The following is a 17,073-nucleotide window of genomic DNA, read 5'->3' on the forward strand; positions in this document are numbered from 1 at the left end:
GATAAATTCGAACTTTAGTTAGATAAGGTTCGAATTGTGCATTGAGAAGGAGTGACACTCCATAAATAGAAGGATGTGGGAAGGAGGGAAGAAGATTTTCGAAAATTAATTAAAATACTTTGAAAACATTTTTGAAAAACATCAATTGATTTTCGAAAATCAAAGTGGAAAAGAAACCAAGTGATTTTTGAAAAAGATTTTGAAATTAGAAATTAAGAAGATTTGATTGAAAGTTATTTTGAAAAAGATGTGGTTAAGAAGATATGAAAAAAAAATGTGATTGAGAAGATATGATTTGAAAACTATTTGAAAAGATATGATTTTAAAAATGAATGACTTGCCTAACAAGAAAAGATATGATTTGAAACATTCAAACCTTCCTCAACAGAAAAGGTAACAATCTTGTGATGTTCAATCAAATCATTAATTGTTAGTAAGTATCTTTTAAAAAGGAAAGAAATTGATTTTGAAAACATTTGATTGAAAAGATTTGATTTGAAAAAGATTTGATTTTGAAAAACTAAAAAAATTTGATTTTGAAAACAAAATCTTCCCCCTGCACCATCCTGGCGTTAAACGCCCAGAATGGTATACATTCTGGCGTTTAACGCCCAAAATGCACCCTTTTTGGGCGTTAAACGCCCAACCAGGTACCCTGGCTGGCGTTTAAACGCCAGTCTGCCTTCTTCACTGGGCATTTTTGAATGCTCAGCTTTTTCTGTATAATTCCTCTGCAGCATGTTTTGAATCTTCAATTCTTTGTATCATTGACTTGAAAGGACACAAATTAAAAATATTTTTGGATTTTTGATAATCAAAATGCAAAAGGAATCAATTAACAATGCATGCAAGACACCAAACTTAGCAGTTTGTGTACTACTGACACTAACAACATGAAAATGCATATGAGACACACAAAATACTTCAAGTCAATAGAATTCAAAGATCAAAACAAAGAAATATATGCATGGATTCGAAAAATATAACAAAAACATGCATTTGACACCAAACTTAGGATGAGACACTGAACTTAAGCAAGAAACATCAAATATTTTTGGTCTTTTTGATTTTGTAATTTTTTTGTGTTTTTCGAAAATTAAGTGAAAAAAAGTATCAAAATTCTTAATGAGAATTCCAGGAATCAGTGCAATGCTAGTCTAAGGCTCCGGTCCAGGAATTAGACATGGCTTCACAGCCAGCCAAGCTTTCAAAGAAAGCTTCGGTCCAAAACACTAGACATGACCAAGGTCAGCCAAGCCTTAGCAAATCACTGCTCCAACAGCAAGATTGATACGAAATCAACAAGCTCTTGTGGTGATAAGTTGAAACCTCGGTCCAATCAGATTAGACATGGCTTCTCAGCCAGCCAGATTTCAACAAATCATCATGAAACTCTAGAATTCACCTTCAAGAATTTCGAAAAAAAAAATACCTAATCTAAGCAACAAGATGAACCGTCAGTTGTCCAGCCTAAACAATCCCGGGCAATAACACCAAAAATTTGATGTTGTTGCCAGATCTTGGCTCTGATGTTACCAAAAGCTTGCTCAAAACATGAACAATCCCCGGCAACGGCGCCAAAAACTTGGTGCGGGCGAAATTGTGAACAATACTTTTTCACAACTCAAATAATCCCCGGTAATGGCTCCAAGAACTTGGTGGCTCAATACCATGGCATTACACAACTTCGCACAACTAACCAGCAAGTGCACTGGGTCGTCCAAGTAATAAACCTTACGTGAGTAAGGGTCGATCCCACGGAGATTGTTAGTATTGAAGCAAGCTATGGTCATCTTGTAAATCTTAGTCAGGCAAACTCAAATGTATATGATGATGATGAACGAAAATAACATAAAAGATAAAGATAGTGATACTTATGTATATCATTGGTGTAAGAGCTTCAGACAAGTGTATGAAGATGCCTTCCCTTCCGTCTCTCTGCTTTCCTACAGCCTTCATCCAATCCTTCTTACTCCTTTCCATGGCAAACTCGTGTAGGGTCTCACTGTTGTCAGCAGCTACCTCCCATCCGCGCAGTGAAAGCTAATGCAAAGCACTCTGTCACAGTGCCGCCAATCACCGGTTTGGTTCCCTCCCCTACCGGAATAGAATAACTCTTTTGCGTCTGTCACTAACGCCCAGTAGGTTACAGGTTTGAAGCACATCACAGTCATTCAATCATTGAATCCTACTCAGAATACCACAGACAAGGTTAGACCTTCCGGATTCTCTTGAATGCTGCCATCAGTTCTTGCCTATACCACGAAGACTCTGATCTCACGGAATGGCTGGCTCGTTTGTCAGGCGAGCACTCGGTTGTCAGGCGATCAACCATGCATCGTGCAATCAGGAATCCAAGAGATATTCACTAAAGCCTCGAATGCTTGTAGAACAAGAATGGTTGTCAGTCACCTTGTTCATAGGTTGAAGAACGAGTGATATCTTAGATAAAGAACAAGCGGAGTTGAATAGAAGAACAATAGTAATTGCATTAATACTCGAGGTACAGCAGAGCTTCACACCCTTAATCTATGGTGTGTAGAAACTCCACCGTTGAAAATACATAAGCATAAGGTCCAGGCATGGCCGAATGGCCAGCCTCCCAAAGATCTAAGATAGCATAAAAGTGAAGATAGCTACCAAAGTCTACTAATACAATAGTAAAAGGTCCTATTAATAGTAAACTAGTAACCTAAGGTGTACAGAAATGAGTAAATGACATAAAAATCCACTTCCGGGCCCACTTGGTGTGTGCTTGGGCTGAGCAATCAAGGAAATTCGTGTAGAGACCTTTTCTGGAGTTAAACGCCAGCTCCCATGCCAGTTTGGGCGTTTAACTCCAACTTTTATTCCTGTTCCGGCGTTTAACGCTGGAATTCCTGAGGCCGGATTGCTTCGCGGGTTTGGGCCATCAAATCTTGGACAAAGTATGGACTATTATATATTGCTGGAAAGCCCTGAATGTCTACTTTCCAACGCCGTTGAGAGCGCGCCAATTGGGCTTCTGTAGCTCCAGAAAATCCACTTCGAGTGCAGGGAGGTCAGAATCCAACAGCATCTGCAGTCCTTTTTGGTCTCTGAATCAGATTTTTGCTCAGGTCCCTCAATTTCAGCCAGAAAATACCTGAAATCACAGAAAAACACACAAACTCATAGTAAAGTCCAGAAAAGTGAATTTTAAATAAAAACTAATAAAAATGTACTAAAATCTAACTAAAAGATATCAAAAACATACTAAAAACAATGCCAAAAAGTATACAAATTATCCGCTCATCAATCAACCCCATTGGTTTTGACAGTGTCACAGATTTGCAAGAACTCAGCTAGAAACTGATGAGGATCTTCCAATGGAAGTCCATGAAACTTGCAATTCTGTTTCATTAGAGAAACTAATTGAGGCTTAAGCTCAAAGTTGTTTGCTCCAATGGCAGGGATAGAGATGCTTCTCCCATAGAAGTCGGGAGTAGGTGCAGTAAAGTCACCCAGCACCTTCCTTGCATTGTTGGCATTGTTGTTGTTTTCGGCTGCCATGTCTTCTTCTTTGAAGATTTCTGTTAGGTCCTCTACAGAGAGTTGTGCCTTAGCTTCTCTTAGCTTTCGCTTCAAGGTCCTTTCAGGTTCAGGATCAGCCTTAACAAGAATGCTTTTGTCTTTGCTCCTGCTCATATGAAAGAGAAGAAAACAAGAAAATATGGAATCCTCTATGTCACAGTATAGAGATTTCTTGAGGTCTCAGAGGAAAAAAAAAATAGAAGGAGAGGTAGAAGAGTTCGAACTTATCAAAAGAGATGGAGTTCGAATTGTTCCTTGAGGAATAGTGTTATTCCATAAATAGAAGGATGTGAAAAGAGGGGAAGAAATTTTTAAAAATAAATTAAAAAGATTTTAAAAAACATTTTGAAAAACACTAATTGATTTTCGAAAACCAAGAGTGGAAAAGAAATCAAGTAATTTTTGAAAAAGATTTTGAAATAAGAAATTAAAAAGATATGATTGAAAACTATTTTGAAAAAGATGTGATTTAAGAATATATGATTGAAAAAGATATAGTTTTAAGAAGACATGATTGAGAAGATATGATTTGAAAAACAATTTAAAAAGATTTGATTTTGAAAATTAATGACTTGGCTAACAAGGAAAGATATGATTCAAACATTAAACCTTTCTCAACAGAAAAGGCAACATACTTGAAATGTTGAATCAAATCATTAATTAATAGCAAGTATTTTTGAAAATGGAAAGAAATTGATTTTGAAAAAGATTTGATTGAAAAAATATGATTTGAAAAAGATTTGATTTTGAAAAATTTTGAAAACTTGAAAAAAATTTGAATTGAAAACAGAATCTTCCCTCTTGTGCCATCCTGGCGTTAAACACCCAGAATGGTGCACATTCTGGCGTTTAACGCCCAAAACTCACCCCTTTTGGGCGATAAACGCCCAGCCAGGCACCCTGGCTGGCGTTTAAACGCCAGTTTTCCTTCTTCACTGGGTATTTTGAACGTCCAGCTTTTTCTGTGTAATTCCTCTGCAGTATGTTCTGAATCTTCAATTCTCTGTATTATTGACTTGAAAAAACACAAATTAAAATTTTTTGGATTTTTAATAATGAGGAATAATCAAAATGCAACTAAGATCAAATAGCAATGCATGCAAGACACCAAACTTAGCAGTTTGTATACTACTGATACTAACAAAATGAGAATGCACACAAAACACTCAAGTCAAGAGAATTTAAAGATCAGAGCAATGAAATCATCAAGAACATCTTGAAGATCACTTAAGACACATGAATGAATGCAAGAAGAACAGAAACATGCAATTGACACCAAACTTAAAATGAGACTAATGTCTCAATAAGAAACATAACATATTTTTGGTTTTTATGATTTTGTAATTTTTTTGTTTTTGTTTTTTTTTTCGAAAATTAAGTGGAAAAGAAAATAAAGATATCAAAATTCTTAATGAGAATTCCAGGAATCATGCAATGTTAGTCTAAAGCTTCAATCTAAAGGAATTAGACATGGCTAGCCAAGCTTCAGTAGGACATTGCATTCAAGAGCTAAATTGATGAAAATCAATCAGCTTTGGTGATGATAAGAACATCACTTGAAATACTAGAATTCACTCTTAAGAATTCTGAAAAAAAAATACCTAATCTAAGCAACAAGATGAACCGTCAGTTGTCCAAACTCAAACAATCCCCGGCAACGGCGCCAAAAACTTGGTGCACGAAAATGTGATCATCAATGGCGCCATCAACATGGTACGCTCAATTGCAATCTCAACTATTTATCACAACTTCACACAACTAACCAGCAAGTGTACTGGGTCGTCCAAGTAATAAACCTTACACGAGTAAGGGTCGATCCCACGGAGATTGTTGGTATGAAGCAAGCTATGGTCATCTTGTAAATCTCAGTCAGGCAGACTCAAATGGTTATGGATGATTTATGAATAAAACATAAAGATAAAGATAGAGATACTTATGTAATTCATTGATAAGAATTTCAGACAAGCGTATGGAGATGCTTTGTCCCTTCCGTCTCTCTGCTTTCCTACTGTCTTCATCCAATCCTTCTTACTCCTTTCCATGGCAAGCTGTATGTAGGGTTTCACCGTTGTCAGTGGCTACCTCCCATCCTCTCAGTGAAAATGTTCAACGCACCCTGTCACAGCACGGCTAATTATCTGTCGGTTCTCAATCAGGTTGGAGTAGAATCCAGTGATTCTTTTGCGTCTGTCACTAACGCCCAGCCTTCAGTAGTTTGAAGCTCGTCACAGTCATTCAATCATTGAATCCTACTCAGAATACCACAGACAAAGTTTAGACCTTCCGGATTCTCTTGAATGCCGCCATCAATTCTAGCTTATACCACGAAGATTCTGATCAAGGGATCCAAGAGATAAACATTCAAGCCTTGTTTGCTTGTAGAACAGAAGTGGTTGTCAGGCACTCGTTCATAAGTGAGAATGATGATGAGTGTCACATAATCATCACATTCATCATGTTCTTGGGTGCAAATGAATATCTTAGAACAAGAATAAGCTGAATTGAATAGAAGAACAATAGTAATTGCATTAATACTCGAGGTACAGCAGAGCTCCACACCTTAATCTATGGTGTGTAGAAACTCCACCGTTGAAAATACATAAGAACAAGGTCTAGGCATGGCCGAATGGCCAGCCTCCCATGATCTAAGAACTAGACGTCCAAAGATGATCAAAAGATCTAAAATGATCCAAAGATGAAAATACAATAGCAAAAGGTCCTATTTGTAGAGAACTAGTAGCCTAGGGTTTACAGAGATGAGTAAATGACATAAAAATCCACTTTCGGGCCCACTTGGTATGTGCTTGGGCTGAGCATTGAAGCATTTTCGTGTAGAGACTTCTCTTGGAGTTAAACGCCAGCTTTTGTGCCAGTTTGGGTGTTTAACTCCCATTCTTGTGCCAGTTCTGGCGTTTAACGCAGGGCAGTTTTGAGCTGATTTGGGACACCGGTTTGGGCCATCAAATCTCGGGCAAACTATGGACTATTATACATTGCTGGAAAGCCCAGGATGTCTACTTTTCAACGCCGTTGAGAGCGCCAATTGGGCTTCTATAGCTCCAAAAAATCCACTTTGAGTGCAGGGAGGTCAAAATCCAACAGCATCTGCAGTCCTTTTCAGCCTCTGAATCAGATTTTTGCTCAAGTCCCTCAATTTCAGCCAGAAAATACCTGAAATCACAGAAAAACACACAAACTCATAGTAAAGTCCAGAAAAGTAAATTTTAACTAAAAACTAATAGAAATATACTAAAAACTAACTAAAACATACTAAAAACATACTAAAAACAATGCCAAAAAGCATACAAATTATCCACTCATCAATGAGCTAGAGGAGTTCAGACTCAATACTTTCGAAAATGCTAAAATTTACAAGGAGAAAGCAAAAAAGTGGCTTGATAGAAAGCTGTCATCTAGTGTCTTTGAGTCAGGATAGAAGGTTCTGCTGTTTAACTCTAGGCTCAAATTGTTCCCTGGGAAATTGAAATCCAAGTGGAAGGGACCATATGTGATTACAAGTGTGTCACCATATGGATATGTAGAGCTTCATGAGACTCTGACAAAAAGTTCATTGTTAATGGACAGAGAGTCAAACATTATCTTGAAGGCAATGTTGAGCAAGAGTGCTCAAGACTGAGACTAAATTAAAAGCTCAGTAAAAGTCCAGCTAAAGATAGTAAAGAAGCGCTTATTGGGTGGCAACCCAATCTTATTTATCTATGTTAATCACTTTTTCATTTCATGTTCCATTGTTAGTTTATGTTTTCTTTAGGTTGATGATCATGTGGAGTCATAAAAATAGCTGCAGAATTAAAGCGGAATCAAAAATAGCATCAAAAATAGCACACCCTGGAGGACAGGCTTACTGGCGTTTAAGCGCCAGTAAGGATAGCTGAATGGGCATTTAACGCCCATGCAGGCAGCATTCTGGGCGTTAAACGCCAGAATGGGCAGCATTCTGGGCGTTCAGAAAAACACCTAATAAAGAAGAATTCCTGGCGTTTAACGCCATCCAGGGTATCTGGCTGGGCGCTAAACGCCTAAAGAGGCAGTCAAGTGGGCGTTAAACGCCAGAATGGATAGTATTCTGGGCGTTTAACGCCAGGATGACACAAGGGAGATAATTTTGTTTCCAATTCGAGTTTTTCAATTTTTCATGTTTTAATTCATAATTTTTTGCATCAAACATATTTTAAACATTCATCTTTCAATTTCTATTTTCAAAAATTAATAATCTTTCCAATTCTTTTTAATTCTTTTCCAATTCTTTTCAAATCCTTCCAAAACGTTTTCAAAACTTACATATCTTTTCAAATTCTTTTCAACTCTTTTTAATTTTTGTTGCATACAATAATAAGTTTTCAAAATTAATTGCATCATTCTTCTTCTACTCCCTTCTATCTTATTTTGCTCGAGGACGAGCAAAGCTTTTAAGTTTGGTGTGGAAAAGCTCAGCTTTTTACTTTCCATAACCATTAATGGCACCTAAGGGCGGAGAAACCTCTAGGAAGAGGAGCAACAAAGGCAAGGAAGAGACATAGAGGAGCTCAAGAACTCCATTGGTTCTTCTAGGAAGAGGAAGAAAAAGCCACCATCACTAAGGTGGACCCGTTCTTTAATCTCCTTGTTTATTTTCTTTTCTGTTTTCGGTTTTTATGCTATGTTTTGACTATGTTTGTGTCTTCATTACATGATCATTAGTGTTTAGTGTCTATGTCTTAAGGCTATGAATGTTCCATGAATATTTCATCTTTCTTAAATGAAAAATGTTTTTTGAAAAAGAAAAAGAAGTACATGGATTTCGAATTCTATCTTGAAAATAGTTTAATTATTTTGATGTGGTGGCAATACTTTTTGTTTTTTGAATGAATGCTTGAACAGTGCATATTTTTTATAGTGAAGTTTATGAATGTTAAAATTGTTGGCTCTTGAAAGAATAATGAAAAAAGAAAAATATTATTGATAATCTAAAAATCTATAAAATTGATTCTTGAAGCAAGAAAAAGCAGTGAAAAAACACAAAGCTTGCAAAAAAAGAGTGTAAAAAAAAGGGGGCAAAAAATAAAGAAAAAGAAAGAAAAAGAAAAAGCAAGCAAAAAAAGTCAATAGCTCTTTAAACCAACAGGAAAGAGCAAAAAGCCAATAACCCTTTAAACTAAAAGGCAAGGGTAAAAAAGATCCAAGGCTTTGAGCATTAATGGATATGAGGGCCCAAAGGAATAAAATCCTAGCCTAAGCGGCTAAATCAAGTTGTCCCTAATCATATGCTTGTGTCATGAAGGTCCAAGTGAAAAGCTTGAGACTGAGTGGTTAAAGTCGTGATCCAAAGCAAAAAGAGTGTGCTTAAGAACTCTGGGCAACTCTAACTGTGGACTCTAGCAAAGCTAAGTCACAATATGAAAAAGTTCACCCAGTTATGTGTCTGTGGCATTTATGTATCCAGTGGTAATACTGGAAAACAAGATGCTTAGGGTCACGGCCAAGATTCATAAAGTAGCTGTGTTCAAGAATCAACATACTAAACTAGGAGAATCAATAACACTATCTGAATTTTGAGTCCCTATGGATGCCAATCATTCTGAACTTCAAAGGATAAAGTGAGATGCCAAAACTGTTCAAAAGCAAAAAGCTACTAGCCCCGCTCATCTAATTAGAACTAAGCTTCATTGATATTTTGAGATTTATTGTATATTCTCTTCTTTTTATCCTATTTTGTTTTTAGTTTCTTGGGGACAAGCAATAATTTAAGTTTGGTGTTGTGATGAGCGGATAATTTATACGCTTTTTGGCATTATTTTTAGGTAGTTTTTAGTATGGTTTGGTTACTTTTTAGTATATTTTTATTAGTTTTTATGAAAAAATCACATTTCTGGACTTTACTATGAGTTTGTGTGTTTTTCTGTGATTTCAGGTATTTTCTGGCTGAAATTGAGGGACTTGAGCAAAAATCTGATTCAGAGGCTGAGAAAGGACTGTAGATGCTATTGGATTCTAACCCTCTTGCACTCGAAGTGGATTTTCTAGAGCTACAAATACCCAATTGGTGCGATCTTAATTGTGTTGGAAAGTAGACATCTTAGGCTTTCCAGAAATGTATAATAGTCCATACTTTTCTCGATATATGATGGCCCAAACTGGCGTTAAACGCCAGCCAGAGACCCTTTTCTAGCGTAAAACGCCAGAACTGGCACCAAAACTGAAGTTAAACACCCAAACTGGCACCCAAGCTGGCGTTTAACTCCAAGAATGTCCTATGCATGTGAAAGCTTCAAAGCTCAGCCCAAACACTCACCAAGTGGACCCTGGAAGTGGATTTCTGCACTATCTACACTTAGTTACTCATTTTCTGTAAACCTAGGTTACTAGTTTAGTATAAAAACTACTTTTAGAGATTCATTTTGGAACATATGACATTTTACATCTCATATTGTATCTTCTACGACATGAGTCTCTAAACCCCATAGGTGGGGGTGAGGAGCTCTGTTGTGTCTCAATGGATTAATGCAATTACTATTGTTTTCTTTTCAATCACGCTTGATTCTATGCTAAGATACTCACTCGTACTTCAAAATAGAGAATATGATGATCTGTGACACTCATCATTATCCTCAACTTTATGAACGCGTGCCTGACAACCACTCCCGTTCTATCTGAGCTCAACGTAGTCATTGGGCGACAGCTTGAGTGCGTATCTCTTGGGTCTCTGATCCACGGACCGAGTCCGTGAGATTAGAGCCTTTGTGGTAGAGGCTAGAACCAATTGGCAGCATTCCTGAGATCCAAAAAGCCTAAACCTTGTCTGTGGTGTTCTGAGTAGGATCTGGAAGGGGATGACTGTGACGAGCTTCAAACTCACGATTGTTGGGCGCAGTGACAATGTGCAAAAGGATAGAGAGATCATATTCCAACACAAGTGAGAACCGACAGATGATTAGCCGTGCGGTAGCTGTGCCTGGTATTTTTCATCCGATACGAGAAATCCGACAGTTGATTAGCCGTGCAGAAACCGTACTTGGACCATTTTCACTGGGATGATCATACAGCCTGCCATGGAAGAAAGCCATGCGTGTTTGGAGAAGAAGACAGTAGGAAAGCAGAGATTCAGATGACAGAGCATCTCCGGAACCTCAACCTGTTCCTCATTACTGAATCACAAGTATCATTTATTTCATGTTATTTACTTTTCATAAACAAAATCATTTTAATCATTAATCTCCTGACTAAGATTTACAAGATAACCATAGCTTGCTTCAAGCCGACAATCTCCGTGGGATCGACCTTTACTCACGTAAGGTATTACTTGGACGACCCAATACACTTGCTGGTTAGTTGTGCGGAGTTGTGAAAAGTGTGATCACAATTTCGTGCACCAAGAGATCCGCCTGCAGAATTATCCAAAGACATTTTGGTGGCCTTAGTAACTCCATCATAGAAAATCTGTAGCTGAATTCAGTCTGAAAATATATCAGGAGGACACTTTCTGAGCATTATATTGTACCTCTCCCATGCTTTATAAAGAGTTTCACCATCTCTCTGCCTAAAAGTCTGAACATCAGTCCTCAACTTAGTCAGCTTCTGAGGTGGAAAGAACTTGGTCAGGAATTTATTGACCAATTTATCCCAAGTATCCAAGCTCTCCTTGGACTGTGTATCAAGCCACTTCTTGGCTCTGTCTCGTACCGCAAACGGAAAGAAAAGTAACTTATAAACATCCAGATAAACTCCATTGGTCCTCACAATGTCATAGATCTGCAGAAAATTTGAGATAAAAAAGTTTGGATCTTTCTGTGGGAGTCCATGAAATAGAAAATTTTGTTACACCAGAGAGGTGAGTTAAGGCTTTAACTCAAAGTTGTTAGCAACCACAGGAGGTACAACAATGCTATTGCCATAAAAGTTTGGGCTAGGAGCAGTGTATGAGCTCAGTGTTCTTTTAGGTTGCTCAGGCATATTAGGAGCATTGAGAACATGAGGATTAACAACATTATTATTGTTGTTTGGATCCATGGTAGATCTTTCAACTTCTTTCTCAAAATTATCCTTGAGATTCTTACCAGCTTTCTAAGCTCTAGCCTACTGTAAACGCCTTCTCAAAGTCCTTTCAATCTCAGGATCAAATTCTAGAAGAGGTTCTTTGTTCATGTTCCTACTCATAAACAAACAGAAAACCAAAAAAGTGGGACTTTCTACATTAGAGTGAAGAGAATTCCCAATGAGATAACTTGAGTAAAACAAATAAAATAAAATAAACAAAATAAATTATGCTAAAAATTTCAAAAATAAACTAAATAAAATAGACTAAAAATTTTAAAATTAACAAAGAAAATAAATAAAAAATTTCGAAATAGATAAGAAAATTAAAATAAAAGGAACTAAGGTGGACACCAAACATAATTTCAGAAATTAAAGGAAAATTTTTAAACAAATTAAAACTAATTTTTCAAAAATTTAGAGAACAAAAATAATTAAAATTAAAGCAAAGAACATCTATTCTAAGCAATCAAACAACGGGTAGTTGTCAATCACAGTCAATCCCTGGCAACGGCACCAAAAACTTGGTGCGGATTTAGAATACCACAACTGAACCAACAAGTGCACCGGGTCGTATCAAGTAATACCTCAGGTGAGTGAGGGTCGATCCCACAAGGATTGATGGACAAAGCAACAATGGTTGAGTGATTTACTTAGTGAGACAAGCAGAAAAGAATGTTTTGAGTTCAAAAGCATTAAATAGTAATTTAGGAATTAAGAAAGCAAACAATAAACGGGTTGTGAAGATTATATGGGAAAACAGTTAAGGTTTCAGAGATATTTATTTTTTCGGATTAACAATTCGTACCAACTAGTTTAATCATGTAAGATTCAATTCATGACAAACCTTAATTGATTAAACCCTAATTCCTTAGTGATTTAATCTCTTCTAACCTAATCAACCGTCAATTCTTTGGTCACTTAATTTAGATTAAAGGTTTAAGTCTACTTCTAGTTTATTAGCCATAAAAATCCTAATTACCGAAAGATAAGATGATTATATGTCACGTATCATGTTAAATCCAAGTAATTAGAGAGTTATGAGGAATTATTTTTGAGCTGTTATTCAAGTGAGTTAACTTTCCCAAGAATCAACAAGAATTCATATAGAAAAAGAATATCTTCTAATATATTCAAATTCATAAGATGAAGAACGAAAGTAATCCTTGAATTTGAATCAGTTCATTAATTAAGAGTAGAATGACAATAGTATTAATCCATAGAATAAACAGAGCTCCTAATCTTAACAAAGGAGGTTTAGTTGCTGATGGCCCAGAGAAAACAAGGGTTTCAAGAGTGTGTAGAGTGCGGAATGAGGAAGAGAGAGGAGAAGAGGTAGTCCGAAGTGCTAAATCTTTTCTCTTTTTATATCTAACCTAATTTGATTTAAAAATAAAATAATAAATACTAAAAGCCCAAAAGATTGTGTTTTGTTTTACTAATAATGAAAATAAAATAAATCAAAATAAATTATTAAACTAAAGCTAACTAACGAAGCCCTTTCTTTGGAATCCAAAAATGCGCTATTGGCGCTAAATGCCAGGCTCGGTGTTCAGCACCGAAGGGGCAGAGAGGAATTATGAACTTGCTGTCTTCCTTGCGCTAAACGCCAGCTCGACGTTTAGCGCCACTAGCATGTGGTCCTGGGTACGAATTACGAAGTCCCTGGTGCTAAACACCAGGTCGTGGCGTTTAGCGCCATCCCAACAGAATGGTCGCATGCGTTTCGAGACGCCTGGTGCCAAACGCCCAGTAGCAGTGTTTAGCACCAGCTTGGCAGCATCAAATTTTTTCCTTTTCTTATGCTCGAACTTTGCCGACTTGCTCAGATTTTTCCTAAAATTAATAGAACCACAATGCGACTCAAAGTAGCATCCAAATAGGCTTTAAACACTAAATCTAAACAAAACTCAATAAATTCAAATCTAAAATAATAAGAAAATATAAGAAAGATGCTCACGCATCAAGTATCCATCAAATAAAGAAACTAATGTTGTATCCATGAAAGATATGTTTCGTGTGACAAAAATACCTAAATCCTAATTTTTTTTACTTTTTAATAAAGTTCTCAAATTAACCCCCTCAATCTTTTTCCCTAAATCCTAAACTTTCACCACCATCACCACCATCAACACCTTCCCTGGTTACCACTTCCTTCCCTCCCCCTCTCGACAGAATTTGCATCTCCACCTCTGCCTTCCGCGTGTAAGCATTGCAAGATGAATATCTTTTGAACCCGTCGATCTTCTCCGTAAAGATCTTGTGGTTATCGCCACCTCCATAGGCAACACTTCTCACATCACTAGCAAACTGGTTCCGTCGCAAATCCTTCATCGATTTCCTAATCCTCCCAATCATCGTCATTCCGCTTGTTTCCTCCTCCATCGCTGTTCATCAGAGACTTTGCTTTTCAAGCAGAGAATCCTCCGACAAGATCCTCCCTCCAAATAGGCGGATCGCGCCACAGCTACCCTTTGGCAATTGTAGTGATGCAATCACGGTGGATGACTTTGGTGTTGTACTTCTTAACTATATTAGATGATGGCGCCATAGTAAGACCAGGAGGATATGTAGCTTGTGGTGGCAGCAAAAGGGAAGCGCATGAACCAAATGCTTCTTCGTGCACCTATGTGGTGCTGGAGGTGGTGGCAGTGGAGAAGGAAAGGTGTAACACCCTACCATACAGAGTTTTATGCTTAAGTCATAATTCAGATATGGCAAGGTATTACGACCTCTAAAATAAAAATTTAGTACGTATAATAGTATGAATGATTGATTATAACTAGGAGCCTTTATAGAAAAAGGGGTAAACAAAAATCGCAACTCGAAAAGCGCAACACTCCGATCGATAACGTAACGAACAAAGGATAAACCAACGCGAGATTATATATATACATAGGAGTGTCAAAAACAGGAATATCAAGACTCAACATCCGGCTGCGAAGATAACCGGTTCGAGCATAGCAATATATACATATGATAAAATAAGGAAAACCCCAAAGAAAACCCAAAGGGACACAAATACAGAAACCTATTCTCCAAAATCTCCCATAAGAGGAGTCATCACAATTTGTATTATTTAATGGAGATAAAAGTAGCTAAGCAAAACATATAAACTAAAACATAGTCCCAAGAACAAAGGATCTTCGCAAATCTAGAAGTCTCCAGCATGCCTCAGTGGGAAACCTCACGTCCTGCATCTGAAAACCACAAAATCCGCATGGGTGAGAATCAGAGGTCCCCAACATGGTAACAGCTTCCACATATATAATACATAATAATAGAGGAAAGCCAAAGGCAATCCTAGAACTTCCTTCAGATAATTCAAAGCTTATAAACAAGCTAAACCATATAAGGGCATCTGACTAAAGATTCGTTAGTCTAGCTAATACTTTCCTTTCCAATTCCTTCAAACCTCCCAACCACCAGCAAGAGTATAACGTAGCAAACACAGTTATATCAAACAAGAAATATACACATAGGAACAAAAAAGGCATTTAGACAATTAGCAAGTAATATGCAGTCAAATAGGCAATCTCAAACAATTCATATAGTATGCATATGATGAATGCCTGTCCCTAGTGGCTGATGATATCATTTGTCGGTTATAGAGCCAACCCGACAAGTCCTGGCAGCTAACCATTGGACTGTCCCTCTGTCGTGTCTCCCCAACTCGAGTTATACTCAATATAAACTTGATCATAATCATGATCCATATCCATCACCCTCACTGGTGAATATTTATGGGGGTGAGCTCATCCGGGGCTTTCACAGTGCCCGGCCACCTTGACGACATAGGGTCAAAAGAGCTTCAAGTCTCAACCTGGAGCACGTGGTGGCTAGCCACTGCTTTCTCCCAGGGAAACTCTCATCTCCGATAATGGAAGTACAACATTCACAATTCATTCAACAGCATATATGCATTTATACTAGCCATAATTATGGCTCCGCCGTAACACGGCAATAATCTAGCCATCAAGCTCACGGTTAAATCCATAACCAGCCATTTTATTAACAATTACGGCCCTTCGGCCCATGGCATAACAAGCACTTCCACCACCATCCTCCGCCTCCCACATAATCATCTTTGATCCTCATTGATCATTCATTTTTCCCTTGCTTCACTCGCAAGTTACCACATCTGCTAGCTCCTTTTCCCATTGCTAGGCATATCATAATTATTTAAGACATAAGTGGTGAGATCGGAGGCTTAGAAGTATGAGATTTGGCTTTTAAAACTCAAAAATCAACTTTGGGATGAAAACAGGGTCACGCGTACGCGCACTCCACGCGCACGCGTGGATGGCCACAAAACTCATCAATGTGTATGCGTCATGCACGCTAACGCGTGGATTGAAAATTAGCCAATCGACGCGCACGCGTCAGCCACGCGTACGCGTGGGTACTCTCGAGCCCCAGGCACAAATCTGGCACAGTTCTGGCACAACTTTTTGGAAAATGGCTGGGCATTGGGTGCAGCACATCGGTGCACCCGTGCACACCACGCGCACGCGTGGATGGTGTTTTTGAGAAGAACGGCGTGTACGCGCCAAGTGCGCCTACGCGCGGGGGTCATTCTGCTAAAAATTTTCTAAGTTAAAAACTACAGAATTCACAGATTCAAACCCCAATCTTCCGACGGACATAACTTCCTCGATTTAAATCGTTTTTCACCCGTTCTTTGAACGGCATGGACATCCCGGATTCAATTTCATATCTAAACAGATTTGGCACAAAACAGAGATCCGTAGTCCAAGTTATGTCCCGTCAAAGTATGCCCAAAAACCATATTTTTATACAAAATCACAAAGTGCCATTTTCAAAACAAGTCATTTTCAACTCTTTTCAAAATCAATCAAAACATGCCAATTTCATCCCTTTTCTTTGAAATCAATCAAAATATATCAAATTTAACATCAAGTCTCCTCAACTCACACATTGACACTTTACCACAATTCACCAAAATCACTATCCCATCATTTTAACCCACTTCACCCAAGTGGCTCAAACTCAAACACATTAACATATCATATACTCTTCCTCATGCCAATTTTCAACAACACCAATTCCAATAAATCATCATTATACACAATCAATGTCATACTCACCATCAACATGGTTCAATCCACAATTCAACCATAACCAATCATCAAGCATATATCACAACATGCATATGTCTCATACATCATACCATCAAGGCATCAATAATCATCATCACATATATGACCACATCATATATTTCAACCATTCAACAACATCAACATTTCAATGGCTATTTTAGGGCCTCTAGCCTAAGTATTTCCTACCACATTACATATTAGATACGGGAAACCGAGACCATACCTTAGCCGATTTCCCAAGCTCAACCGGAGCACTTTCAAACCACTTTTTTCTCAAGTTCTCAAGGCCTCAACACCTCCAAGAACAGATTTTTCACCACCAAACCCTTTTCAAGCTTTTCAATATCACCAATCAAGCTCCAATATTCAC

This window comes from Arachis stenosperma, chromosome 7 (genome assembly GCF_014773155.1).
Source record: "Arachis stenosperma cultivar V10309 chromosome 7, arast.V10309.gnm1.PFL2, whole genome shotgun sequence".
In the NCBI taxonomy this organism is placed as follows: Eukaryota; Viridiplantae; Streptophyta; class Magnoliopsida; order Fabales; family Fabaceae; genus Arachis; species Arachis stenosperma.